We start from the raw sequence: 27,442 nt of genomic DNA, 5'->3' as shown, positions 1-27,442 counted from the left end.
ATATGCAGCCTTTGCTTCCTTTTCCTGTGTTCTTCCTAAGTGCCTCATAGAAATTACAAACCTTTTGGCCCAGGCACCCTGCAGAAGTTGAACATCTTTTTTTTTTTTCTATCCCTGTTTTCTCAGTGCTCTCTTTCCCATGCTTCACTCTCCCATTTATATCCTTGCTGAATTTACCTCTGTGGCTTGCAAACCAGCTGCCCTGTCTTACTTGTGCTGCATTAGTCTGTAGAGGGCCTGGGAAGACTGGGCATTCCCTTTACGAGGCCACCTCTGGAGGCTGATCCATGCGATCCAGCCCTTCCACTTGTTAGTCCAGCCTGCAACCCCCGCCCCTGCACAGCATTCCTGCCGGCTGCTTTCGCTTTTAGTCCAACACCGAACAAACCCCACTCCCTCTTCATATGCGTGTATGCATGTATTTATACACATACCCCCTCGCCACAGAGAGAAACCTATTTTGCAAGGTTTATATGCTCCGAGTTCTGCTGTGGACTCTTCCTCTTTTGTTGCAGCTGTGGTTTTAGGGCTGGCTTTGTGGGTTTGTGAGAGTCCTTGGATGCCTTGGGAAACGTTCTGCAAAAGCGGACTGTTCTCTCCGTGCATTCCGCACTCCAGCCACCAGGTCCTGAAATCGGCGTGCACAGGATTTCCCCTCTTTAGAAGAGCACAACACCTACCGGTGTAACCCCTGGTTGATACTGCCCATGCAGGCCTGCAGCATCAGGTTCAGGAACAGGAGAGCCCGCGGGACCCTCACCTATGTCACCAGCAGCAGCCACAGGATGCTCAGAAAAGGCTAAAAAGCAACATCACAGCCCACGGTGGCGGGTGCAAGCTGCTTGGCAGCCACTCTGAAAAGAGTAAGATCTTACCCACTACCTTCACATCTCCCTTCGTGACAGGGGGGAAGCAATACCAGCTTCCTTCCAGAAATGAGAGCCACGAACGCTGAATGCACTGTGAAACAGAACCAGGACTCTGCCCCTGCTGTGTTTGTCCTTACTCGCAAGAGAAAGTGAGCCCGGCTTCTGCGAGCCAAGGATTAACCTTGCGCAGAGGGCACCAGGGCAGCTTGCCTGGGTACCACCGCGGTAGGTCACAGCTTTGCAACGGGCTCGACAGTGAAGGCCGGGGGCAATCATGGCCTGGCGTGAAGACAGGCGTCCTCGGGGCAGAGGGGACAAGGAGGGCTCTGTGCGTGGCCTTGCAGGGGACAGCAGCCCCACGACACAACGCGGCTTCTCTCAAGGTGACGCCGGGTGAACGGGGAGCTGTTGAGCCCTGCCTGCTGCGGCGCGGGCCGGGCGCTGCGGCTCCCGCGCGGGGAGCAAGGCAGAGAGATGGAGGCGAGAGATTTCGCCGTGGAATTCGCAGCCTCGGAGCTCCCCGGCGGCCCCGCGCCGCCTCCTCCCGGTGTGTGGGAGCGGGAGGCGGGCGGCTGCGCCAGGGCGCCCGGGGCCTTTCTCAGAAGCCGCCTCGTGCATGTCTGGAAAGGTGCAGCAGGCAGCGGAAGCTGCGAAACCGCCAGCGTGCCCAGGCCCCAAGGACGGCTTTTCCATGGCCTCCCATACGGCGCCCGCTCCCCGCCGCGATTCTTCCTCCTTCCCTCAGTCCCCGCGAGCCGCGGCGGGAGGCGAGCGAGGGGCGCAGCCGCCAGCCACGGCCCAGGGCTGGCGAAACCCACCAGCATCGCGGCCACCGGCGCGCACTGCGCTCAGGGCCGGCTCCGTGGGGAGCCCGCCTGGCGTCGGGAAAACCGTGCCCCGGGCGGGAGACAGGGAGACCCCAGGGAGGGGCAGGAAGCGGCTCGTAAATCTCCCTCCCTGCGGCCGCATCCCGCTGGCCGGCGGCTCCGGCCAGGCCTGGGGGAATCCGCCAAAGGGAAACGGGAAAGGGTTTGGAGGGGAGCCATGGCGGCCCCTTCCTCACGGGGGAAGATGGCGGCCGCGGCCTGCCGGCCCTGCTGACAAGTTCACCTCGGGGCGGCTGGGCAGCGCCTCTTTTAGCACCTATTTCCCAAATAATGGGGACAAAAGAACAGGCTGTTTATCACTGTCGCCACCTGCCACATTACCTGGTGTCCCTGCGGGGCTGGGGTGCGAGAGCTGCAGGGCCAGGGCAGGGCAAGGAGCAGCATGGCCGGAGGCCCCGCGCCTGGAAAACCCGCTGCTTTCACACCTCCTCGTAAGCAGCAAAAGTTTCCTCTCCCTGCCAGGGTGCCGAGTGCCAGCCCGGCTGGAAGAGGGAGAGGAACCTGGGTGCAAAGGGAAGGGCTGGCGCCAGGTTCCCGTCGAGGCACCGAGACTTCGTCAGCACCCAAAGACACTGAGCACTAAAAAGTCTGATCTGCCGTCCTGAATAGGACAGCTCCTAGTTTGGGCACATTTCTGGTTCAAAAACAACCCCCCCACACAAGTAATAATAATAATGGCATAATTATTTACCTTGCACATTTTGTGGGGAGCAGAAAGTATTGGGTGGCAGAAAATAACTGCCCAAGAAAATGGGAACCTGCCAAGTGGGAAAGACAAATTTGCCATAGAAAAACAAACAAACAAACAAAACCACATAGTGACAAACGAGAAAAGATAATTGAATGAAAGAAATCAAGAAATAGAGGCAGGAAGATGCAAGGGGAGGAAGTCTTGAAATGCCCTAGTCTGTAAGGAAGATGGGGGTCCTTACATGGCACAGAAAGTAAGGTGCGATAGCAAAAGAAGAGTAAATACAGAAGAATGCACGAAATAAGAGCCTACAAAGCCTGCTCAGCGATCTAAGGATTAAAAAGAAAACCTTTAGTAGAAATGGAAAACAGGGAGGCAACCAAACAAGAATATTCAGTCAGTTAAGGCTTGCAGGGAAAAGATAAGGGCAGCAAAAATGCAGAATGAGTTAATTATAGCCAAAGGGATTAAGGAGAATAAGAGGCCTTTTACAAATATATCAGGGGAAACAGAAGCACTAGGTAGAAGGTGGGTCTGTTAATAATAGGTCAGAAGAGGGAAGGAAAAATAATGAAATAAGGGGGACAAGTCATGCCAACAGCGTGGGCATCTTCCTGTTACCAGCTGGTCGGAGACTTCCCAAGCCACTGAGACGGGTCTCCATGGACTGGCCTGGTTCTAGCCCAAAGCCTCCCCTGTCCACAAGGACAAATCCGAGCGGCAGGGCTGGGTACGGAAGGGTGCCACGAGCCGCCGCGTGCAGCCCCTGACACCCCCTGCTCTGCAGGAATCGATACGAATATTTGCAGTGATGTAGTTGCCTCAGTTGAACCAGGCTGTTACAGCAGCACAGCGGGGGCTGATGGAGGAAATATTGCCCTGCTCTTGCATTTTGTGGTGTAAGAGGCTGCGGGGAGCACGTGCAGGGCGGCAAGGCCCACATATACAGTACAACCGCCTTAGAAGACCTGCTCAAAACACATCTTGGGGTGACAGAGCAGCCAACTGCTAGACCAACCTCATCAGCTTCTCCCATGGCCTTGGCCAGGTTATTTCCTCTCCCTGTCTCCATGATCTGCCTGCAAACCAACAGTAACAAAATCCAATAAATCCCTTGGGATTGGAAGCAGGGATTGTATTAGGACTCAGCAAAACTTGCCATTTCACTGATCTGGGCCAAATTCTCACCTTTCTTAAGAAAGGTTGCTTGAGGACTTTATACCTTTCAGGTGTGCAAGCATTCCTGCAGTCAGGACTTTAGCTTTCTCCTGCTCCAGAAATAAAGTTTGGTTCCAAATCCCAGGCTTCCCTTCTCAGTTCCTTAAAATAAATAAATTAAAATAAAATTAGAGGCTCTATAGGGAAAATTACAAAGAATTTCTGAAAGCCAGTGAGAAGTGCCAAGAGGTAGAACCCGTTTCATGCAGGTCTTTCCCGGGAGGAAACCCAGTGCCGTCCTGCCCCGGGGCCCGTTTGCATACGGGAGCCTTTCGGAGCCCCCGAGTGTCCCTGCGGCCCCATCCGCGAGGGAGTCGCACGGGAACACAAAGGGCAGCTCCTTTGTGCGGGGAGACAAGGTGCCAACCTGCCTGTCTCTGTTTACCAAAGGGAGAGATGTTCCTGGGGGCTGGAATGGGGGCTGGGAGCATTGCTGGGATGGGGCCATTTGTCCTCCCTTCCTCGCTCCAAGGTGCTTACCCTTCCCTCCTGCCGCTCCTTGCTGCCTCCTCCTGATTTTCATGTCTTGCCAGCTTGGTTTTGCAGAGCTTTAGCTAGTTATTTAGTCAGGAGGCTGCTGAATAATAAGTCAATAAATAAGGCATCGTTGCAGGGGAATAAGGCACCGTTGCAGGGGAATCCAGGGAAGGGCCCTACAAATCCATGCACTGAAGACACGGGGTACTTCAGCCCCTGCATCGCCCCACGTAAGACGCCCTCCCTAGGCCCCTCTGCCCCTCGCCCTGCCCGTCCCGTCCCCCCGCATCCCTGCCCATTCCCTGTGGAGAACGGGCCAGCGTCGTCCTCCGTGGTTTTGGGGCAGCAGCTCCTGGTGCTCACACCAGTGGTTCAGCCATGCCAGGGGACACTCATCTGAGGCTGACAATTCCCTGGCAATTTTCACTAGGACCCAGGACTGGCTAAAGCACCTGGAAGCACCCGGAACATCTCAGCGCTCTGCATGGTTTTCCAGCAAGCTCTCGCCCTGCCCAGGGCTGAACCTGGACAGTTCTTCTCATAAGGAGGGCGAGCGAAGGCCCTGGGCACACACAGCTTTGCCATGCAGCGCTGCCTGCACGTCCCGGCTCCGTGAGCCGCGCAGCGCTGCCTGCAGCCACCAATTTGCACACTTGAGCACGGTAACATGGACAAACCCGAGTGGCAGAAGTGATATCACAGCAGTGCTGAGCAAACGGCTCCACGGGCTGCCCTGCGGCCTCTCCTTGCTCGCCCACCCTACCTACCTCAGAGACGGCACACAGAACAGCAACACGGTCAGTCCTCCCGCTCCCTTCGCCCTCGCTCCTCGTTACAGGTGGAAGTCGGTGCTCTCCGTCTCCCCGCTGCCGCTCTGCACTTTCAACCCAAGCACGTGAAGCTGCACAAGGAAGGCGAGGTTACAATAACAGGAGCTCGCAATAAAAGACAGGGAATGCACTGCCCCGGACGGACCTCCCGCTTACCCCAGCGGGGTCTGCTGGAGCTTTTACCAGCGTGACCTGCATGGGGGGTCTGTCAGAGGGAGCCTCCAGGGCGATGCCGAGCAGGAGGATCAGAGGAGCTATAATAAATAAAAATATATACGATCGTATTTTCTTCCTCCCTCAGGAGGAAGAATGACATACAAGTGATGCTGAGTGGTGTCGTTCCCATTTGTACACAAATACACGTGAATTCTCCCACCTCTTGCCTGCCCAGCAGAATTACAACAGGAGCCTTGAAGCTTCTCCTGGACTCACGTAGCTTGTTGATCCCCCAAGCAGGGGAGCCCTGCTCCCTGATCTCCTCTTTTTTTTCCCCTCATTTCCTTCTGAGCACCCGTCATTTGTCTCCCAGCGTCCCAGGAATAGGCTGGAAAGGTCCCAGCAGAAGGAGAGGTGGTTTTGGGGGAGCAGGGGTAGAAGCCAAGGCAAGAAGCGGCCACGCTGGCAACAGGCTGCGCCTGGGCCCGTCTCATGAATCAGCCCCGACGTTATCTACAGTGAATTGCCTGGGAAGGGGTTTCCCATGTCCTACGCTGACCTGGAAGGTTGAATCCACAGGGGCCTGAAAGGCATTTTGATTACCAAAGACAAAGGCCAAATCAGAAGGAAATGATATTTGATTTAACCTCTGCATCAGGGTGGGGGCCTGGCGGGGTGGGTAGAGGCAGGGGGTGGTGACAGAGGCCTGGGGACGGTACCAGGGGACTCGGAGCGGTAATTCAGGAGCATATGGGCTCTCAGTGCAGCAGACTGTCCCCAGCAAAGAGCCCATTTCCCCTGACGGGCTGTCAGCGGCCGCGCAGGCCGCGCGCTGCCGTGGCGACGCGCTGCCTGGTGCCAGCACGGAATTTCCTCTCGGGAAAGCGCTGTGGCGATTGTGCTTCCCAGACAACGGGCAGAGCCTGGAGCCCCCGCGCAGGCAGCGCTCCCAGGGACACCCGGACTTGGCTCCAGAGTCACTTGGGGCTCCGAGTGCTCCGCGTGGGGAAGGATGAACCTGGGGAGCTGCTGGGGCAGGGAATGGCCCTCCCAGGGCTGCCCCATCCCCAAAGCCTGCCGAAATCATCGGCATCAAAGGGCTTTGGAGAAACGGCTGGGCTTGGTTTGCCCTCTTGTTTACGGGCATTCGAGCTACAAAGGCTTTGAGTGCTTTCCTAACAGGACATTCCTGCAGGGAGTTGCTGTAGATATCCCGGGCCTTGTGATGGCCTGGGAGGGTGGGGAAGGGCTACCCCAAGGGTGCCTCGGAGGGAAGGTGGGCACCCATCACGCGGCGCGGGGGCTTCCTGCATTGATGCTGCAAGGGTGGAAAATGCCCCCAGGGTGAAGCTGGGGAGGTGGCAAGCAGCTCTGCCCAGCCTGGCCTCCCCGAGCAGCCCAAGATCCCTCCTCCATCCAAGGAGGACAACCTGCCAGCCTGGGGGTCTCCAGGAGCTTCGCCAGGCTCGGCCTTCCCGGCACTGCTCCCCGCGCAGCTGTAGGCACAAACAGGGTGGATCAGAGGGGTGAGAATTGGTAAAGACCTTCGCTCCGGTATTTCATCAGCACCAGTAGGCACACAATAGCATTTTATCACTTCCTTTGGGAGGTGGCTTCCACACCTCTTACGTACCAAAGAACAGGTGGTATTTTGCCAAATCTCTCTTTTCCTCCGAGTATAAAATAGTTGTGAAAGCCAGTAAGGTTTTTTTCAAGTGCAAAGGACTAGAGAGCGACTCCCCCTCTGCCTTCCCACAGTACCAAAATATCACACTTCGAAGACCCTCCTGCTGAGATCCGAATTCCCCCTTCACGCAAAGTTCAACGACTGTGTCTTGTTCCAAGCATTTCTATTTCAGACACTTGGTCTTTGACCAAATCTTCACATTTTAAGCTCGCGCTGAAGACCTGAAGACCATATTTGTGTGCATCGCCCCCGCACTGAGGAGCTGCATGAAGACCACACAAACCCCAGTCTGTCCTGAAGACGCTCCCCAAATCCGCGGTTCCCTGGATGCCCGGGATACTCGGGCAGGTCACTGACACACACCAGCTCTCCCGTCCTGCTGCGGAGGAAAACTGCGGCACAAACTGATCCGCGGGGAGCATGACCCGAAGTGTCAAAACGGGGCCTTTTACATTTTCCACTGCCACCAAACCTGTTTGACTGAATTACAGGTTAAAAAGGCATTGTGTCTATAATTGTTGGGCTTTAGAGAGCATGTCTTTTCCTTTAATGAAATACCTTGCTCATTCCATTCGAAAGGGAACCAAAGACTTCTCAGGTTTATGATAAAGTTGTAAAAATTTTATTTACCCCATATTTCCTGCTGGGTTATTTACGAGGCATTTTGTCAGCTCTCATAAAACTGCCTAGTAAAATATATTTTCTTACAAAAAAAATAAAATCATTTGTGCGGAACATCTTGAGAGCAGGGAGGATAGAGTTAATGGGATACACACACGCTCCGACCCTGGGAGAAAACAAAACAGAACGAAAGCCAGGCATTGTTGTGCTGTATTAGTTAATAATAGCTTTAGAGCTAAAATCCTGCTCCCACCGATGTTACTGGAAGTTGGTCCTTAATATAAAATAATCAGAGAACCAGCTGTGATGAAATGCAGAGCCCCAAAGTGAACCTGAAAAGCATTAAATCGCCCAGAAAACACTTTTTTCCCCCCCGCCATGGTTTCATAAGCAACACCAACACTAGGACAGCTTTTTTTTTTTTCCTCTTTTTTTTCCCCCCTCTAAAATATGATGATGCCAATTTACATAACACAAGAAAAGATGGAAATCTTCACCCAGAACTTAAGCCCAAGGCTGGCTGGTGTTTTTTTATTTTTACCTCTGTAATTTTTACCTCCGTAAAGTTCAAGACACAAGAAATGAAGCTACCGGGTGTAAATCCAGAGGAAATCCCACCTCGGGAGCTGCAGTTAAACAGCCTGGGCGCAGAACGGGCAGGACGCTCCCAGTCCTGATGTGCCCAGGGTAAATCTACTCTCAGCTTTTCACCTTTGCATCACACATTTGCATCTGCTCCCTTCTAAGCTTGTGCATTATTTTGTTTCAACAGTCCTTATGCTCCCTAATCCCAGCGGGAACCTCGAACCGCAGTACTTGCGGAGCGGTGACACTCCTAGTGTTGCAGGATTTGCAACGTTCCCAGCCTTGCAGTTGACTCCAGACACTGTCAGTGCTTGCAGGGCAGCAGGACGCTGCTAAACCCCACGTCGGCGCCAGACTTGGCCCAAGGGCACCAGGTAACTTGGCCTGGCTCACCCGGGAGCTCTGCAAAGGTATTCTAGCTGGGAGGCAGCAGGAGCATAAAGGAAGCAGGAAAACAATGAATAAAACACAAAAGAACGAGCCAGGGCGGGTTGTTTTTAAAACAACAACAGCTAGATGCTGGGAAGCGGTCAGAGCTCTTTTGTTTGGGGCCTGTACAGCACTTAGCACAACAGAGCCCCAAATTACAGCTGAGCTCCCAGCTCCTGCCCATGCATCAAAGTGAAGAAGCAGCAGCCCCATACAGGGAAGCAGGCAAGGAGCCAGGTTTGCAGAGGTATTTAAGTGTCTAAAGGCACAGGGAATATTTATTTACAGGTGCTGGTAAAGGTCCTGTTTCCTTTGAGAGCCGGGGGGCATCAGGCTGGCAGCCCTAGGGCTTTCTCAGAGCTATAGGTGTTTGGAGCACCTTTGGGCACAGCTAAATCTAATTTACAACAACTCTTCATGGCCTGTTTTAAGAAGCTGCTCTCATCGGGGAGGGGGAGAAGGGGGTAGCTCGGCCTGGATCATGCAGTAAGTGCCCACATTTAGCAAGGTGACACATCCACGCTTGGGACATACCTGGATCTCGGGATATGCTGCTCCAGGGAAGCAGGGTCAGGAAGTGTTGGGATGAGGCTGGGGCCTGGAAATGCCCTCTCAGGCTGCTGCTGGGATGGGGAAGATGCTGAATGGAGCACAGGGGCTCCCAGGAAAACAGAGCAGGATCTGAGCTTTAACCAGCAGCTCCCTCCAGCCCAGCCCTGCCAGGATGCTCAGCACAACAACAAGCAGGTCCCACAGTCACTGTGCTCCCCCTCAGCTGGGCTGAGTTCATTATTATAGCCCAGCAAGAAAACAGAGTTGGATTCACCTGGAACATTTGTCAGCCATCAAGCCATTAATGCAGAGGACCTGTAATCTGAGGAGGGAGAAGACAGGATAGGACAGGAAAAATGTGTCTAAAAGGATCTCTGGAAGCGATTCTGAGTGTTGAGCAGATGAAGATGGAAAGCCATTTCTACTCCAGATATCAAACAAGCTCTCAGGGAAATTCCTTCCACAGCTTAATTCATTTAAAAAGAAAACACCTTTGCCTCCCAGCTTCCAGGAGGTTTTGGCATCCTTTGCAACCAGCACAGTCACCCGTTCCAGAATCAACAGTTTTGGTCCCTGACTGACAAGGAAGGGCCGCTTCGCCTCTGTGCAGCGGGAGAAACGCGCAGACGTGCGGCAGACGCCTCATGGCTCCGCGGGGCCTGGGCTTTGGCTCCGCTCGCACAGGGTGCGGGATGTCACCAGCGCGGGTGGGATGTCACCAGCATGGGCGGGATGTCACCAGCGCGGGCGGGATGTCACCGCCGGCTTCCACGGGCGTCCCTGGTGCCGAGAGCTGCTGGCGTCTGACGAGGTCCGGCCCGGGGGGAGAAGTTCCTCCCCGCTCTACTAGACCGTTGCTATTAACGGAGAGAATTCCAAAATGAAAACTGCACAACGCATCTCTCAGTGCCCCGTGAGACATCAGAACGTGTGGTTCTGAAGTCTGAAATCTGGCACTGGCATTGTCCTTAGGAGAGGAAATACAAATGCAGGCAGATAGCAGAGATGTGCAATAGCCCACGCTGAGGTCTCTGAAAAGCTGCCTTTGGTTGGCGTCCCTGTCGAGTGCCTCCAAGCACTCAGGCAGACTCCAGCCTTAGAGCTGCCTATTATTTTTTGTCTGTGCTACAGGCTGTGCTATTCCTCTCCCCCACATCCAACTGGCATCGGTAACCAATTTATCCCCACCAAACACAAAGATATGTGTTGTTTGAAGCCAAGCAGGACCCTCGTCTAGGGAAGATTCTGGAGCTATTTAATAAAGCTGAGAGACTGGAGGAGTATCCAGGCTTTCCCACCATAGTAGGAGAAGATGAAATTCTTTAATTGTTTGTGTTTGAGTGAAACTCATATAAAAAGAGGATTTGGGATTCTGGGGAAGCTTTAGCGCGGGGTCTGACCTTAAGCTGTGTTTGTGCGCGGCATCGCACGCGCCCCGCGCCGCCGGGAACGCGGCCCTCGCTCGCAGCCCTCCTGCTTAGGTGCACAAGGGATGCAGGGAGGCAATAGACAGTTTATCTCATAGTTAGCACAAGGCCTTTTTCGGGCCCGTGGTCGAGGCAAGTTAAAAGAAGCTCTTGAGACCCACTATGGCTCAAATCCTCCAGTTACGCACAAGTCTCAGGGCAGTTTGAATCACCAGGGGTTCTCTCTCCAACCCCTTCTGCCACAGAGCTGCACAAACCCTTTTTCAGACTTTCCCAAAGAGCAGGAGAAGCAAGAGACAAATCAAGGTTTGCATGTGGACTTGGCCTGAAGTGATAGAAATCTCATAGGACAAGCTGCTTTCATAAATTCCTTGTCACTGAGGTTGAAGTGCTCTGAGCCTAGATGTTCTCAGGTGATTTTGCTCCTATTTGCACCTGAGCAAGGTCCCACCTGCTTAGGATTCAATCCAGATTTGGGACCAACAGTAGCAACGTTGGATCTAAGAGTAAACACAGATCGGTCAACAGGCCAGACACGCACTGGCCACGGATGAGCAGTCAGCTTGGATGGAGCCTCTCAAGCTCCACACAAAGGAAGTCATCCTAACAAACACAGGGAGCACAGGGGACTGTCTGATTTTCAAAATCTGGAAAAGTCTTCGCGGGTGTTTCCTCCGTTCTTCATCACACATTACAAGTCAGTCATACAGGCAACAACATCTTATAGGCTCCATGAATGTCATCCTAGATACCAGAGTTTGGGGTAGAGAATATCACTGCAGTCATGAGCACAGCAGGAAGGGGAAACACGGCAATTCTCTTGGTTCAAAGATGCCAAGACACTTGCCCCCAAATTCCACCAGGCGCAGAGTAAATCTCCCTGACCAGGAGACCATGTAATCAGACTGACAACAAACAATAACAAAAGTCAATGCACAGATATCTTGTTACCTCATCCCACAATATTACCTTATTTTTACTTACTATATCTGTATAGGAAATAACTAAATAGAGCAGGACGACTTAGCCAAAGAAGAAAACAACCGAGGGAAAGTATAACAAAGGTCTATAAACTGCTGGAAGACGAACCTGGAACTTTCATCACTTCTTCCAGGACGGAGTAACCAGGGAAACTCTCAGGAGGGCCCAGAAGGCAGCACGACTTGTGATGTACAGCCCAGCCCCACAGAGCCTCCATTTCCAAAAATCACCCTTACCAGGTCTGGTTGAACAAGCACCAAAATCTCCGCAGACTCCTCTGGAACACAGGGCTGGTTTGGGGAGCCTCTGTGAGAGGGTCCCTCAACTGGACAGAAAGCAGATGCTTTAGTCAGCCCTAAAAATAAATGACCGTTGGCCTTTTCATTCTGTAGAGGTGAGATCTGTGAGCGCTCTGAGCCCTGCACCTTCTTGTGGTCACACGTGGCAGCAATGTCTAGTGCTCAGAGCATTAGTGCAAATTCTCAGGCAGCAGGTCTGGTTTTACCACTAGTTTATCCTGTAGCAACAACAACAACAAAAAAACCCTAAGGTCTTGGCATATGAACAGCTTCAAACCAGCAACATACCAGGGTCTCTATTCTAAAATGTAGCCTTCCCATGTCAAATTCCAGATGAGAACAACAGCCTTCACCTGTTGGTGTCTCAGCAGGATGGTAATTCACCCAGTGCTGCAAAGGTTCAGAGCTATCCAGGTATTAGCTGTGACTGATTGAGTCTGACCAAATATCAACTCCCGTATTTTTAAGGTAAATTGGCAGAAGACAGAACCAGCTGCAATCTAAGAAGTGCAAACAAGGAGGGAAAAAATCAGAAGTTTTGCATTTTGAAAGAAAATGCATTTTTTTTTCTTTTCTCTCTTTTCTTTTTAATTTAGTCGAACTCCAGTGCCAGTCCTCACTCGCAGATTTTACACCTTCTGGCACAAGAACGAAGCCAGTCTAATCTCAGTAACTAGCTAAGGAATGCTCAGCCTTTCTGAAGCTGCAGCCCACTTGGTTAGCTTTATTTCTGAGACACAGAAACAGCAATCTTTCTACTTTTAACATCAATAACACCAGTTATTCTCCCAAAGAATTATTATCAACAATCCCTTTGCTATATTTACAAAGAAGCAGGGCTATTCTTAGAGAAAACACTAAAAAAGCCATTTTATTTAGCTTTCTTGGCAGTTATACAAAAATGTAAGGAATGTAGTCAGTTAAAAACATCAAATCCCCAGCACGAGCCTATAAGAGCTTCCCTAATGCATATTTACAGTATAGAAAGCAACCACTTTCCTGTTTTGCAGAACAAACAGGGAACCTTCTCTTTTCCTCTTAGCTGTTCCTGAAGACCAAACATTAAGTTTGACACAAACTGCTCCTTTTAATGGTGCGACTGTAAACTTTTAATGCCTAGAAAATGGGACTTTATACTACGGCTTTCGTTTCCTAAAAAGGAATCGGAGTCGAATTTTACTGCTGGTTTTAGAAAAGTTCTGAATTGGCAGCCCAGGGTATCTGAATATTCCTTTAGCCACAGCCTGGTTTGCCACAGGGAAGAGCTGAACTAATTTCTTCCCCGCTGCTCCTTGCTGAAGCAGAAAGATCCATCCCGGAGAGGGAGAGACTGTTCGTGTCCCACAGCTCCCTCAGGTCTTGGCTCCCTCGTGATCCTGAAACACAAACAAACAAACAAAAGACATGAGTTATCGCTCCAGGTCTGGGGCAGTTTAATGGGTTTTGCTAACACCGAGTGAAAATAGAAGAACGTTACCAGCATTGCTCATATTGTAGATCCCGAACAGACAAGGAATCACCTTTTCCGTGGAGAAATAAACACCATCTTTAGGTATTTTTAAGTTATCTGGTATAGACAATATACTCTGAGGAGCAATGTTCCACAGATAGGGACCTCAGTACTCAACTTCCCCCTTTTTCACCTCCAAGTAATAAAATTCTATATTTAGCTTCTTTAAGGCCACCTGTGTAACAGGCCTGCTGGTCTCCCAAGCCAGCTTGAAATTAAAGATCTGGAACAACTCCAGACCCTATTCCTAATGCTCCCAGTGATGGGAAGTCTCTCAGGCCAGAGGAGAGCCCTAGAATCATTCCCCTCTATCTGCTGCCCTCCAATTTTTTTCATCTTTTGTTAAAATTCTCTCACTAGCACTAACAGGCCTGCTGCTTGTGATGTGTTTTTAGAGGATTTCTCTGATTTATATCACAAGGATCTTTAGATCAGACAGGTGATAGAAATAGCTTACGATTTTTGTTTTCATAATCAACAGTCATTGCATTTATTGAATTTCTCCAGGTTGTTGAGTGCCTATTTCCAGATTTTGTATCAATTTCCTGTCCTTGTGTAAGATAAAAACTAAAAAGAGCAAAATCCTTTCTTGACCTGTGCTGCAGCAGTGCTCTGAGGCTGGAAATGAGTTTGGCTTCCTCTGCCCAAACAGCATTGGCACAAATGGTCACACGTGTGGGAGCTTCGTCCTCACCCTGCGCCGCTTGCCCTGGTTTCCACAGAGGCAGCCTCCGTTTTAGCAGGTCATTTAAACGTCCTCAGCCTGGACACTGGAAGACAAAACCCAACCCAATGCAAGTCGTGCAATCACACTGCAGCACACCGTGCCAGGGTGCAGCAGATTAGCCCGTCCTGGTGCGCTGTCGCCCTGCTGGCACGTGCCACAAAGCACCTCGAGAGCAGCTTGGCCCGTGCTCTGCTGACGCGGCGCAAAGCAAAGCCAGGTTGGAACGAGTCCTGAGATTGCCCCGTAATCACACTACAGTTGAGGGACACATCCAGGGGGAACATCGCTCCTTGTGGCAAACGACACAACCCCAACTGGGATTTTTATGGGCTTTTGTGATCTGTGCCATAGCCATATGCCTGCCTTTCTGTTTCAGAAGGATCAGAATTGAGCGAGCCTTCATTTGCAGAAAAATGGGCAAGCAAACGAGTGTGCTTGCAGGGTGAGAGAGGCACTGAAAGACTTGTTTAGGCCTTTGGCTCCCATCCGCTGTCATATAACAGTCGTACGGAGTGTCAATAAGATACCAACAGGGTAAACAATTGTCAGACAGATTTTCACAGAGCTGGTTGACTGGACCATGGCTGCTTTGTACACAATGCCAATGCAGTGTCATTTCTAATGGGAGAATTTATACAGTGTAATTATGTCAGAATTTGCTCCAGGCTACACACTGTTGCATTATAAACCTGGTCATTGCCATGTGATTAGTCAGAGCCTTAAATAACACTGAAAGTAATTATATCAAGCAAGTCGTTGTGAAAGCCTGACTAAGAAAAGTGGTGCATTCCAGTGCTTGTCACATACCCATCCCTGAAGCAGGGCAGCTAATGATGATGTCCCCTTTATTGCTGGAAGTTCTGATACCTTAGGCCAGATCCTGATCAGCTGACTCACAAAGAGCTTAAGGACCCTCTTCATTTGGTCCCTGCAATTACAGAGGAGAGGGGCCTTTCCATGAGTTACGATAAGAGTTCAAAACGATCGAATCGAGATATTCGCGATTGAAATGCAAAGAGCAGGGAGGCTGCCCCACGTAGCAGCACGGGGCCAAAGGGGCTGTCATCAAAGAGGCCTCACCGCGGGCTATCGGTGTAGGTGTTGGTGTCACCACCCACGCCAGGCGGGCGTCCCCACGCTGCTTTAGTTCCCTTTCCAGTAAATGCTCAGTCAGACCTGAGGCTACAGCCTCAGGGAGGCCGGACCCCTCAAGAGCTCATGCAGGCAGCTGCCATGATTTAGTCCAACTGACAGTGAATCACAGAAAAAATTCTATTGCAATATATCTGCTCTAGAAGGGACCGAGACACTTGCTTAAGAGCACAGGCATGCTTTTAGCAACCGGCAGGATGATTTGTAAGAAATCCCCAGTACTTCTGCTTCTACCTGGCCTGAAAAGCTACAGAGACCAACGACTTTCTGTGGTATCCTGGCATTTCTGCTTTTGTCTGGGATGGGAATTAAACAAGAAACTTGATGAACAATAGAAAATAACAGGCTGGTAAAGGATTAGCCAAATCTTTTCAAAGCTCAGGGGAGGAAAAAAGAGTTCTCTTAGGTTTTATGAGCAAACATTTAGAATAGTTCTTTTTTTGATCTGAACCAATTTGCCCTGCCCCTTCCTTTGACCTGATGAAACAGCGACTGGAGCCGTAGGTTGTGCATCCTGTTTCAGCTGCAGCTGAGGTCTGCGCAGAGGTGCCTGCCTGCAGCTGCTTCTCGTGGCTCCCATCCAGAGGTTGCCACCTCTTCAGAGCTGCTGGCATAATTATGTGTGTCATCGCTGTCCTCCTCAGCTCCGGCAGAATGACCCTGGTTAGAGAAGATCTACATTAAAAGTTCTTAAAAACACAGAAGTCACACAGGTCTCTTCGGGAATAAGATTAAGTGTAGGACTGTACCTTGAGCAAGAACCAGGACAAATATCAATATAAGATATGTATACAATTGTTCACATAAAACAAACAAATAAAAATGGGAATGGAAGCTGCAGTTCTATGGCATCCAAAGCCAATGTCTCTGCTGAGCGCTGCCATCCTCCACGGTTCCCCCTTCCTACTCCCTTTCTCACTTGATCCTGCAAAGAATTGCCTCAATGTATTGAGCTTGCAGGAAACTAATCAACCCAAGAGAGTTATTTATTTATTTATTTATTTATTTATTTATTTATTTATTTATTCATTCTGCTGCTCAGCACCCTGAGCAGGCTCAGAGCGGGATCCAGGGAGCCCCAGAGCCAGCACGAGGGTAGAGATACCCAGCTGAGGGCACAGGGAGAGGCAGGGCTTGGCGACCAGCACGTACATCAGTTAAGGCTGTTGTGGCCCCACAGGCTAGAGAGGCTGCTATAACAAGAGCCTCTTCCTAGCTCTTAGCCTCAAAATCTGCAGTGCCAGCTGCTGTGGGGAAAAAAGAAAGAAAAAAAAAGAAAAAAAGAACGAAGCCATGAGCAACAGAGCAGGAATTGAACAGAGGTAAATTTGAGTTTCAAATGAGAGACAGAAGGGGGTGGGGTGAAGAATGAAGGGTGGTGAGAAAAGGGATGCATTTTTTGAACAATGCACCAGTGTTTTATAGCTCAGGATTTCTCTGGAGTTCCTTGAAGTCTGATAATTTTACATCCACTTCTGGATGTTAATTCCCTGTGATTTTAGCTCATGTCATCAACTGTTTTAAAGGAGCCAACATTGCAAAGCTGCTGCTGTATTTATGAAACATGCATTCCTATATCTGCATACATCCGTCTGCATCAGCTGTGAAAAAGGAAGTCAAAAGTAATACCCTGATCAAATTTTCCATCTGAGATGCTTTGTTTTACTGTAAGCAGCAAAAGAGAAATAAATCTTAGCTGAAATGTAAACTGATAAGTTGCTGGCTTGCTTGCTGTGATTTATAGCTAGTGCTGGCATGGTCTGGAATACCTGGATGTTTATGTGGATTTGGTTTTCATTTTGAACTGGGTGAGATTTTTGACAGCAGGGATACTACTCGGTAAGGAGTTCCTGTTTGTTTGCAAGATTGTCGACTGAGTGGAAATATTCCCCACCGCTCTGCACGGGTCTGCTAGGACACAGGGCCAGCTGGGGCTGGCACAAGCTGTGGCTCTGCTCTGACCCTCAGCTCTGAACTAGCAAACCTGGCCCACAGCAGCTGTGCATTCATCTGGCTCCTCACCAAAGCAGGACGTTTAAACCTGGTGTTAGCTTAATACCTGCCATGCCCAGGCCATCCAGTGACAACACTGTGCTCAGAAAGAAGCTTTCACCAAACAGACAGGGGAGACCTGAGGCCGCTTCTCTTTTGCTTACCTGCTCCACCACACAGAATTGCCAGACACGGCACAGGGATGAGGATCCCAGCCCAAACTGAGCTGGTTGGCTGAAATCTTTGTGGCCTTCAGTTTGGTCCTGTCCCTGTTTCGAGACAGCTTGGAGAAGCATTCAGGGCTCTGACCACTTCTTCCAGCTCCCCTGCTTCAAGGAGAAAGAGAAGTAGCTTTTCTTGCATGTTTAAGCTGCTATTAATAATTGCAGAAGTCTCTGCTCCACGGCAGGCTGGGGCAAGGTGAAACCCTGAGCGGTGCACTAGCAAGAGCAAGTAGAACAGAAGAGAAGCCAGAAACGTTTGTGTGCACACAGAGCCCCACATCACAGCCACGGGCTTGCAGTCCTCCTAAAAACGTCACCTCGGGCACAGGTGACCAAGGCTCCCCAGAGAGACAGAGGCAGACTTGCATCTGCCTAACGGAAGGCTGAACCACCCAAACCCCCCTGGGTCTGACACAGCTTTTCCTGTTTGGTCAGCAAGGGCTGCCAGCATCCAGCTTTGTGCCGTGCTAAACTGTTTTGGACAAACAGTAGGAGGGAACGGATCCGAATGCAGCTCTCCCAGCTGTGCTGCCCCAGAAATGCTGGGGAACGCAAGGGCTATTGGAAGCATCAGGCAGGGCCACGTGGAGACTTGGGGACAGTAAACATCATATGGAATAAGATTCCCATCACTGACTGCAGGAGAGAGATGAAGCTCAGAGATTACGGATTCACCTGAACATGGAAAGAGCGATACATCTTCCCCATAGGTCTGCCCTTCAGCCATGTTTCTCCTGTTGCAAAGATGTCTGTGTTTTCAGGGAGGTGAGCTCCTCAGCGCAGCGAAACAGGGAAGAACGGGTTTAGACCTGGAAAATCAAGGCGGGGAAAGCATTAGGTCTGAAGGTACAAGTGAATTCCTGGCCCTTCCTGAAGCTGGCAACGAAGTTCCTAAAGTGTTAAATCCTCATCTATCCTCACAGAGAAATGGGAGACTCTTCTGTCTCCCCAACAGGCCCTTTCCTAGACCACAGAGACTCCCTGCGAGCCAGGGAAGACCCAGCACCCTCCGCACCGCAGAGCCCAGTGCCCTCTCCTCCCTCACCGGCCACAGCCAGCAGCTCCTGCGCACGTGGCCATCGCTTGTGTCACTGCAGAGGCCACATCCCCTGTGGGCAGGTGTGAAGGAAGAGGGGCAGCTCCATCCGTGCGTGCGGGATATACCTTGCAGTTTTAAGACAGTCCGGTGTATTTTGAAAGAGGAGCAGACAGGAGCATCCTGACAGTTCTCTATCGAGGGGAGAGAGCTTGTTCCTTCTGTACAAGATAAAAAAAAGAAAAATAGTAGTTATCCTCTTGTGCACTCAAAGGTCTAAGAGGTCCATTCAAGTGGCGCTATCCTTCCTCCTGAGATTTTCTGAACTCACAGCTGCACTTTGATTGTCAAAAAATGTAAATCTCCATCAGCAATGAATGAGATGTTGGAACGAGCCAGGGCAGCCAGCGTGGGACGAGTGTCAGGGACACGCGGGGAGGAGAAACACGCGAGAGGGAAAGCAACAGGAGAGAAAAACGAAGAGGGAGAGATGGAAGAGCAAGAAGCGGCCAAGGAAACCCTGCACAGTGACAGCATCTGGGCTCCCACCGCGCCGGCGAGCGGGCTCCCGGCCCCGGCCAACTGTAACAACATCTGTTGCACTTGAGCTCCGCTCGGCTAGTGGCGTGTTTGTTTAATTGTGGGCCTGGTTTGTTATTTTGCTTCCCATTAGGAAGCTGAAGAAAGGAGGAGGAGGAGGAGGAGGGTGTTTTCACTGTGGGCAGCATTTCACCGGGACAATTGAGTTTGCTCCCCGTGGCACCGAGCGGCCAGGACTGGCTGTACCGCTGCTCCCGACAAGACAGGCGCCTCCAGAGCGCATTGTTCGACCTGCTGCATTAAGGGCTCACACTTGTAATTTTGGCGCTGATCCCCTTCTCCCATTGTGCGGGAGAAAGGGCTCGAAAGGAGAGCCCGTCCTCCTGCTCCGGCTGCCAGGAGAGGAGGCGGCGCGAGCGGCTCCTCTGCCCGCCCGGCTCTGCCGCCGGGAAGGGGAGGGGGCGGCTCGGAAACCTCCCCGCCGCTCCCGGGAAACTCACCCGACTTTCACTCTCTGTCCCAGCTCCTTGGCGTCCCGCCAACTTCCCCGAATTCATCGCTGGATATTTTGGAAAAATACGACTTCTGCCTGCCTGGCTTTTTTTTTTAATATAAAATAAATAATAATAAAGAATCACTGAAAGATGAATTATCTAGTGGTGGACTAAGAGCCCCAAAGACCAGTGCCCTCTGCTTCTCCACGCACAGGAGTCACCGTGCAGGAGCAAACTGCTGCACCACCATCCCTTTATCTCCGTATCCCAGATCGGAGCAAGACAGAGCTGCCAGGGGGATTTTCTATGGCATGGACATCTCCTGCCCCAGAACGGCTCTGCTGGGGTCACACCGTGACTCTGTCCAAGCCTCCAGGAAGACTCTGGGCTTGGAGGGAGAGCTGGTGAATTCAGGGGTTCCCTCCTGTGCTTGCCCTTGTCAAAGGCAGGACTGACCCAGCAGCAAGCACAGCCCTATAGCTAATGATCCAGTACAGACTGCACATCCGAGCAATATTAGACACTGGGAATAGGGAGAGGCTGGCAAGCCTATGGACAGCACAGATCTCATCCCGCTTTTCCACCACTGCTCCAATCTTCGGACAACCCCGCTGGACCCAGATCTGCTCTTTCCTCCAGGAGACACTGAGCTCATAAAGACCATTTCAAAGATCTGCCTACAAACGTAACGAAACAAACCTTAGCCTAAAAATTAAGGATGGATTAAAAAATGAACTGAACATCAGAAGCTTAAACATAAACTTAAATTAGTAAACAGGCAATGCAAACAGAGCCCTGACTCTGCAAACATTTACACATGCAGGAATCCCGGGCACTCTGAGCTCGAGTGGAAGGATCGTGTGTCTGAACACATGTGGGACGGCGTTGCCAGGCCGAGGCCGACACTGGGAGCTCTGGGCTACGCTCTGCCTCCACACGGAGCAGGGATCCACTTGGGAATCACGGCACGAGCCCAGACCTCACTGGAGCCTGATTACTAACAGAAATAAAAGGTTTCAGGACAGCCCAACAGAAACAGGGGAAAAACAAACAAACAAGCCAACAAAACCTAGCAGACCCTCAGAAGGGAGGTGGGGCTGTTGCACGTCCAACCTGAGTTGGGAAGGAGAAGCTGGTTTGTTGCTTTCTCCCCACCAGCATCTCTGGAAGTCAGCTCCTGTCCCTAAATTACAGTAGAAACATCTTGCGACCAGAAGCCTTGCTGCCTACTTGCTAATACTCATCTTACTGAAGAAAAAACCATCCACCTTCAACTCTGCTAAGATGCAGGGATCATTAGAAATTAGAGCTTCCAGCCCCTAGGAGAGATCCATGCACGGGCGATGGGAGACTCGCGGGTTTAGCCGGCTCCTGAGGGCCCATCTCTGCTGGCTCCAGCTGCAGCCACGCAGCTACGGTTTAACAAGCGTGTTTGTGCGACGGGGCTTTGCCTTCCCCTCCAGACCGGCCTCTCCACTGCAGCCCAATGTGCTCTGCCCCTCTGTGTGCAGCCCCAGCGGCAGGAGGCATCGTGCCCGTCACCTTTGCGGCGTAGCAAGTCCCCCTCAATGGCAGATGATCTCCAGTAGCTCCAGCATAAAAGCAGCAGCACCCTTTCCTCGCTGGGGTTGCACGTGGAGACCTGGTATCAAACTCCTCTCTGCAGGGCAGAAATGCAGCTTTAGTTTTGCCAGCTCCCGCTCACTCCATTTTCTGTAACACACGACACATTATTTGCTAACCAATTCTAAGGGAGCTGAAATTTCTTTTTGCTGCCTATATGGATGCTATAAGCCCTGGAAGGCAAAGTTATTTGGGATCTGATACTAAAATGATTTCCAAGGAAGCTCCCAGCTGTTTGGGTGCTGGCGTTAATCTCAGCTGGTGGCAAGAGGACCATTGGCGTGAGAGGCTGCGGTCACAGCTTCGACAGCGCGGCAACTTCACTGGAGTTTAAGGTCTGCATGGAGCGAATATTAAAGAGAGGTCTCCGGGCTGCAGGGCTAGCTGAGCTGGGAGAGTCGCTTACAAAACAACTGTCCATTAGACGCAAGAGGCAGTACAGATGGTATCTAGCTGTGGTATCATCCCTTGCTGTTATAACTTAACTTTGGACGGTTAAGGTTTTGATAACATCACGAACGGGGCTAGGGGCAAACTGTGGCATAACTATATTCCCCGACAAAGCCAGCTGAGCAGCGCGTGCAGGACCTTGCTCAGGAAATATCGTTTGCTAACACATTTGTTTGCTGGCAAAGCCCATACTGCTGCTTCCCCTTGGTATTTTCATGTCCCCGCGCTGCTCCGGAGCCCTGTAGCTGTCCCAGGGCCATTGCTCACAGGTCACTGCAAACCAATGCACCAGAATGAGGTGGATTTAAATAAAACCGCTGAATAAAACAGGTTGACAAGTTCCCTCCGCAGCCAGACGGAGCAAGGGGCTGGAGAGACGCCCGTCGTTGCGCCCAGCGAAAACCCTGATCGCAGAATAACCCCATTCTGCAGCATTCAGCCCTGGCAGCTCCAGCGAGGCATTTACCACCCTCCGCTCGAGGGGTGTGTGATGTTTGCTTAAGCTCAGGCTGGTTTCACGTTTTCGCAGTGATATGATAATTGCGTTTAGATAGCCCTGTCTCTCTCTCTGCTGGGCTTTTCACAGGACTCTCCTGGCCCCCAGCAGGGCTAATTTGAAAGCGGCTCCACTCTCAATGACACGTTGCAGTGTTTTCAAAAAGAAACAACCAGCAGTGGCTCTCTGGAAAAATAACAAAGGGACCCAATTACAAGCAAATGTGTTGAAGGGTCCCAGGGCCGTCTGTGGGCAAATTAGGGCCAATTAAAGGTCAAAATGATTTAAGGTATAAGGACAAGAGAGAGAAGGGAAACAATTGGTCAGATTCCTGCACAGAATAAGCTTCTGCTGCTCAGTTCAAGCACCCCAGCGATGGATAAACTTCAGAGGTGGGATCACATCTGATTTTTAAAACGGGTAGTTCATATTTTTCTTTCCTTTGCACTTGGGAAAGCGCTGGTGGTTTTCCCCATCAGCAGCCCACCCGTGCTTATAACAAGAGGACATCTCTGGTGTCCACCAGACCCTGGGACATGGCAGCCTGCAGAGCACGGTCCCCACAGCAGGGTCAAGCGGCCCCATGTCACCGTTATCCGTGAGCCTGGCTGAGGGCTTGGCTTATCGCTGAGGGACAGGGGCACGGAGGGGTGCCAAGGCAGCGCCAGCAGTTCTAGTCCCCGTTGCACTTAGATTCCCTTAACTCAGCCCAAATTTGGGCATTTTCTGTGGAAAGTGCCGTGTCCACCAAAGTGAGAGTCGTATTCGGCACAAGTCTGAGGGGAAACCCTCGCTAGGAATCGTCATGGCCATCCAGCAGAAAGGGTGACCATCCCGTGCCCTGGAACAGCCCAGCCCCGATCTGACCTCCCTTACTTGGCTCTCAGGGAACAGATCATCTTCACCCACCTGAGAAACCTTAAAGCCAGAAATGATCCAGATGATCCAGGCACTTGAACCTGCAAAATCAGGGCTGGGACCTTCACTCCGCTTCCCTCTGGGATCAGTCCTTCTGCCTGCAGGCAGCACAACAGCCTGGCAAGACTGCAAGAGAGACAAAATGGTAAATACTCCCACCAGATCTACTAAATATAGGAGAATATGTTCAAATCTGCTGTTTCTCCTTGTGTTTCAGATGAATGGCATGGAGGAGATGGATTTTTCATTGCTATTTTCATCTAGAAGCAAAGAAGTCTGGAGAAGGACTGAACTTTAGATTCTCCCCTGTGTTTCCCTCTGGTTCACCATGGGTGGTTGAACAGCAAACCCTGAAGATCCACGATAACTAACCGGAGAGTTAAATGCAAGCAAGGAGGAGCCTGCCCTGTGCCACGGCAGCAGTGCCTGGTCTGTGCAGCACATTTAAGCAGGCACTGCACAGTTTGCACAAGCAAACCCAGGATCTGGGTCTCCTTTCAGATTCCTCCTCCCTTCGCTGTCACATTTTTGCCACGGACAGGAATTTAACGACAAGAGGCTCTTTCTGGGGTTTGGTTCACAAAGAGCAGAGGAGCCCTTTGAGAAAATAACCTGGATTTGGATTTCAAACGTCCCCAGATGGAAAAGGGTAGGAATTCAGGAGAAAAGCACAGGGCAAAGGAAGTCCTGAAATGACATTTCAAACAAGCCGTGCAGCTGGTTGGCTTTTCACAAGATGGCAGATAAAGCCATCCCAGGAGAGACGGCACCACCAGTGCTTTTACCCAATTACTCAGCATCACACGACATCTTCAGCATCCCCAACTGTTTGGAAATGGATGATTCCTGGTGACAAATTTCTGTGCAAACTTGCTTTAAAACAAACACACACACAAGAACTCCCCCGTTTAAGCCCATCTTATAAATGGCTATTAAAGAGTCTACCCTGTCACATCACATCCTGCCCCTTTCCTTCCACGTCCAGCTTGAAAAAGAGACCACAAAGCAGTTTTGTGCAGTCACATGTAAGTCCCCTGTCTCTGTTAAGGCAAGAGATTAGCCTGTTAACAAAGTTACCTTGTCACCTACCCTGCTTAATCCTCGCATTTCAAAGCGTAATTTTATTGAGCGCCTCGGAGCTGAAATCTGCTGTGTGCTATTTATTTATTTATTTAGTTTAATCGCTCTCTACTTTTTCTTTTTTTTTTTAAATTCACCTGGAGCTCAAAAGAACGTTTTTCTCCCTCCCTTGTTTTTTCTCCCCCCACCCGCCTCGCTGAAGTCGTTGACTTTTGGAAAGGCGGCGCCTGGGCTGTTTGTATTAATTTTAATGTATTTATTTAACCCTTTGGGGGCTGGGGGAGCACAGAGCGCCCGTCCTCCCCCTGCCCCGCACTCCCGGAGCCGGCGGCGGGCAGAGCGTCTCCGCGCCGGCCCGTTCGCCTGCCGCTGCAGCAGGGTATCCCGGCCATAAATCTGTCAATACAAAGAGAACAACGCACACACCAAAAATGCGGCTAAAACCAAGAAATGCAGCATAATTACAGGTTCATTACGGCAAACAAAAGCATCCCCCGATCCCACCCCTTTGGCAGGGACTGGAGCAATTCAAACAGGCTCATTATGTAGTTACCTGGCTGGGGTCAGAGCCTCCCGAATGGCTGCTGGGGCTCTGCTCGTTACCGCCTGGGAGGCCGAGGCTGCATGCGGGGCCACAGCGGCCGCTCGGCTCCGGCCTCCGCGTCGCTTCACTTGGGGCTGTGGTGGCCACTCAGCTCTGGCCTCCGCGTTGCCTCATGAGGGGCTGTAGCCGCTGCTCGGCCGTGGCCACCACATCGCCTTGTGTGGGGCCGTGGTGGCCACTTGTCTCTGGCCTCCACGTCGCCTCACGCGAGGGCACGTTGGCTGCTCCGGCCTCTGTGTTCCCTCACGCAGGGCCGCGGTGGCCACCCCGCTTCAGCCTCCGCATCATGTCGCCTCATGTGGGGCTGTGGTGGCCGCTCGGCCCTGGCCTCCATGTTGCCTCACGCGGGGCCGTGGCAGCGCAGGCCCCTCGCCTTGAGGCGCCCTGGCAAAAGGTGCTGCAGCGGCAGTGCCAGAGCTCAGCGCCACATCCCGGTGCTGCTCGGCCCGGCCGGTGGCCACCACGGTGCTGGGGAGCCACGTGCTGCCGCACGGGCCCGCGCCGCAGCGTTTGTGCGGTGGCTTTGAGGGCTACTGCTGTGGGGAAAAGCCTCTGGCGCAGAGGGGTGACCGGCTTCGCACATAGCAGCTTTCCAGCTAATCCTGGATTTCTCAGGAGTTTGGGAATGCTCAGTGCAGCTCCCCATTGCCTGCATGGCCGTGTCCCAGGCACACGAGCGGCCGCGCTCCCGCATCCCTCCTTCCCGGCGTTGTGCCGCCGGCGGAGCGGGGATGCGGCTGCGGCTTTTTTTGGCCGTTTCCAGCTCAGGCTCTGCTTCTCACCGGGCTGGGAAGCAGCGTGAAGTCCCCCTCGGCACCACGTGCCCGCTCCAGAGCCACAGCTTCCCTCCGGGGCGGCCGAGAAATGGAGGAACTCCAGCCGCCACGACTGAATATTGAGGGGACCTCGACCACGGCCTTCCCCTCGCCGCAGCGAGCCGGCCTCCATCCACAACACGAACGTCAAAGCGTTTCCTCCCGCGGCAGCGCGGGCCGGGCCGTCGCCCCGATCGCGGGGCCGCATCGCGCCGCTTTTGGGGACGGCCTTGCCAAGCCATTACTGTCAGCGCCCCACTGTGCGCAGATAAGAATAGGCTGCTGCTTCTGACTCATTTAGCTGAAACAATGGAGGCGCCGGGGGCCAAGCGAATCCCCGGTGACTTCAGCAGAGCGGCACCAGGCTAAGTTTGGTCCCCAGCGCGCGGCTCGCGCGCAGGAGAGCGCAGCTTCATGACAGGCTCTTGGCTCTTCCCCGGGGCGCCGCGAGGCTCCCCCGCGGCCGGCGGCCCCCTCGCTGCTGCGGCACCGCGTGCGCTGCCCCTTCCCGGCACCTGCGCGGCAATGGACTCCGGGGGACACGTCAAGCCACCACCATCGCTTTATCCCCTGCAAAGGGCAGGGCCTGGTGTGCAGGAAGGCCTGGCGCTCTCCTCGGGGCACAGGGAAACAAAAGCTGTCCCCTTTGGAGATGTACCGGAGGCGCTGGCTGCAGGCATCCCTGCGGAGCTGGGCATCCGCACTAACGGGCGTCCAACACCCTTGATGCACCAGGCTTTGAAACTCAGCCCTGCCAGCTGGTTGTGGGGCATCCAGGTCGCCACTAGCAACAGGTAAAACCAAACCCAAGTGCGAAGGGTCTTTTCCATCCAATATGTATTTGAGCAGCTGAGAAAATGGCTCAGAAACCGCGCGGCAATTCCCTCTGGTGGCTCTTGGCCGGCCAGGCTGTGCCCCAAGAACAGGAGGCATCGCCCATCCGCTCCCGCGGCACAAAAAATGGAAAGGGCAGAAGAAATGCAGAAAGTCGAGCAAACCTCCTCCAACTCCACAAACACTTCCTCAAAAAGCCGTTTCCGCGCGGCTCCGTGGCCGGGCACCGCTGCACGGGCATCGGCACAGCCCAGGACGAGCGCCTGCGGCGCCCTCACCCCGAGAACCTCCCGGCGACTGCAGGGGAGATCCGGGTGCGTGTCAGGCGAGAAAAATAGTAAGCGCCAAAAAAGCCTCAAATAATAATAATAAAAAAAGGGGAACAAAGAGCAGAGTGTGGGATTCGAGCGCGCTGCGCTCGGTGCCTCCCGCCCGTGTCCCCCTGCCCCCTCTGTCTCCGCAGCCTTTTTAAACACACAGACTTCTCATTCCTTTGACAATTCTTCAAAGGCTCCAGGATTCAAGGGAACTTCCTGTTTCATCTCAAACCCTCGCTTTCTTTTCCTCTTCCAGACGGTTAAACCCCGCGCTAACGAAGCGCTGTTTGTTGCATGTTCTACCACCCTGCCTCACGCGTAACATTAAAGTCACGCTGCTCTAGGTGTTTTGGTTACTGCATCCCCCTCCCAGGCCCGGCGTTACTGCAGAACAATGTCTTGTTAAGCCCGAAGCTGGAAAATATATTTCCTCTCTCGCATGCAGATCGTGGTTATTTCAGAGCTGCATGGGGTTGCGTGTATTATTTTGTTATTGTAGGGTTGCTGGTGACAACTGATCTGCACACACTGCTTTGTTATTGTAGGGTTGCTTTAAAATCCTAGGCTCCTGGTACTAGTTTCATTTATTTATTTTAGGAAAAGGTAATTTCAAGGGTTGAAAAACAAACATGTTTAAAGACATACCAAGACACTGCAAAGAGATGGCGCGGGGAGGAAATCCTGTCCATCGGGGGCCGTGCTCGCCTGGGCTGTGCCCCTTTAACGTGGCCGCATCCGCGCGGTTCCCGGCCGGCGCGCGCCGCCGCCGCGCGCCACATGACCGGCTCCTGATACTTGGCATTTTTGCAGTGCATATTAATGTCGCTGTGAAAACAGCCCGGCATTAGCAATTCTCAAAGGCTTGGGTTACTGTAAAAACCTGCACCAGACGCGGGGTTTAAAAGTTCAGATAAAGGAAAA

General features: G+C 52.2%; 1 pseudogene; it reads right to left on the bottom strand.

Moving 5' to 3' along the window:
• Positions 1 to 4,974: 4,974 nt before the first annotated feature.
• LOC148592485 (uncharacterized) overlaps positions 4,975 to 27,442 on the bottom strand; it is a 69,880-nt pseudogene continuing 47,412 nt past the window's right edge.

This window comes from Tinamus guttatus, unplaced genomic scaffold (assembly GCF_059628265.1).
Source record: "Tinamus guttatus ecotype Peru unplaced genomic scaffold, ASM5962826v1 Tinamus_guttatus_pri_ptg000580l, whole genome shotgun sequence".
NCBI lineage: Eukaryota > Metazoa > Chordata > Aves > Tinamiformes > Tinamidae > Tinamus > Tinamus guttatus.
Note: the sequence above shows the minus strand (reverse complement) of the source record. Positions and strands in the feature narration are given on the sequence as shown.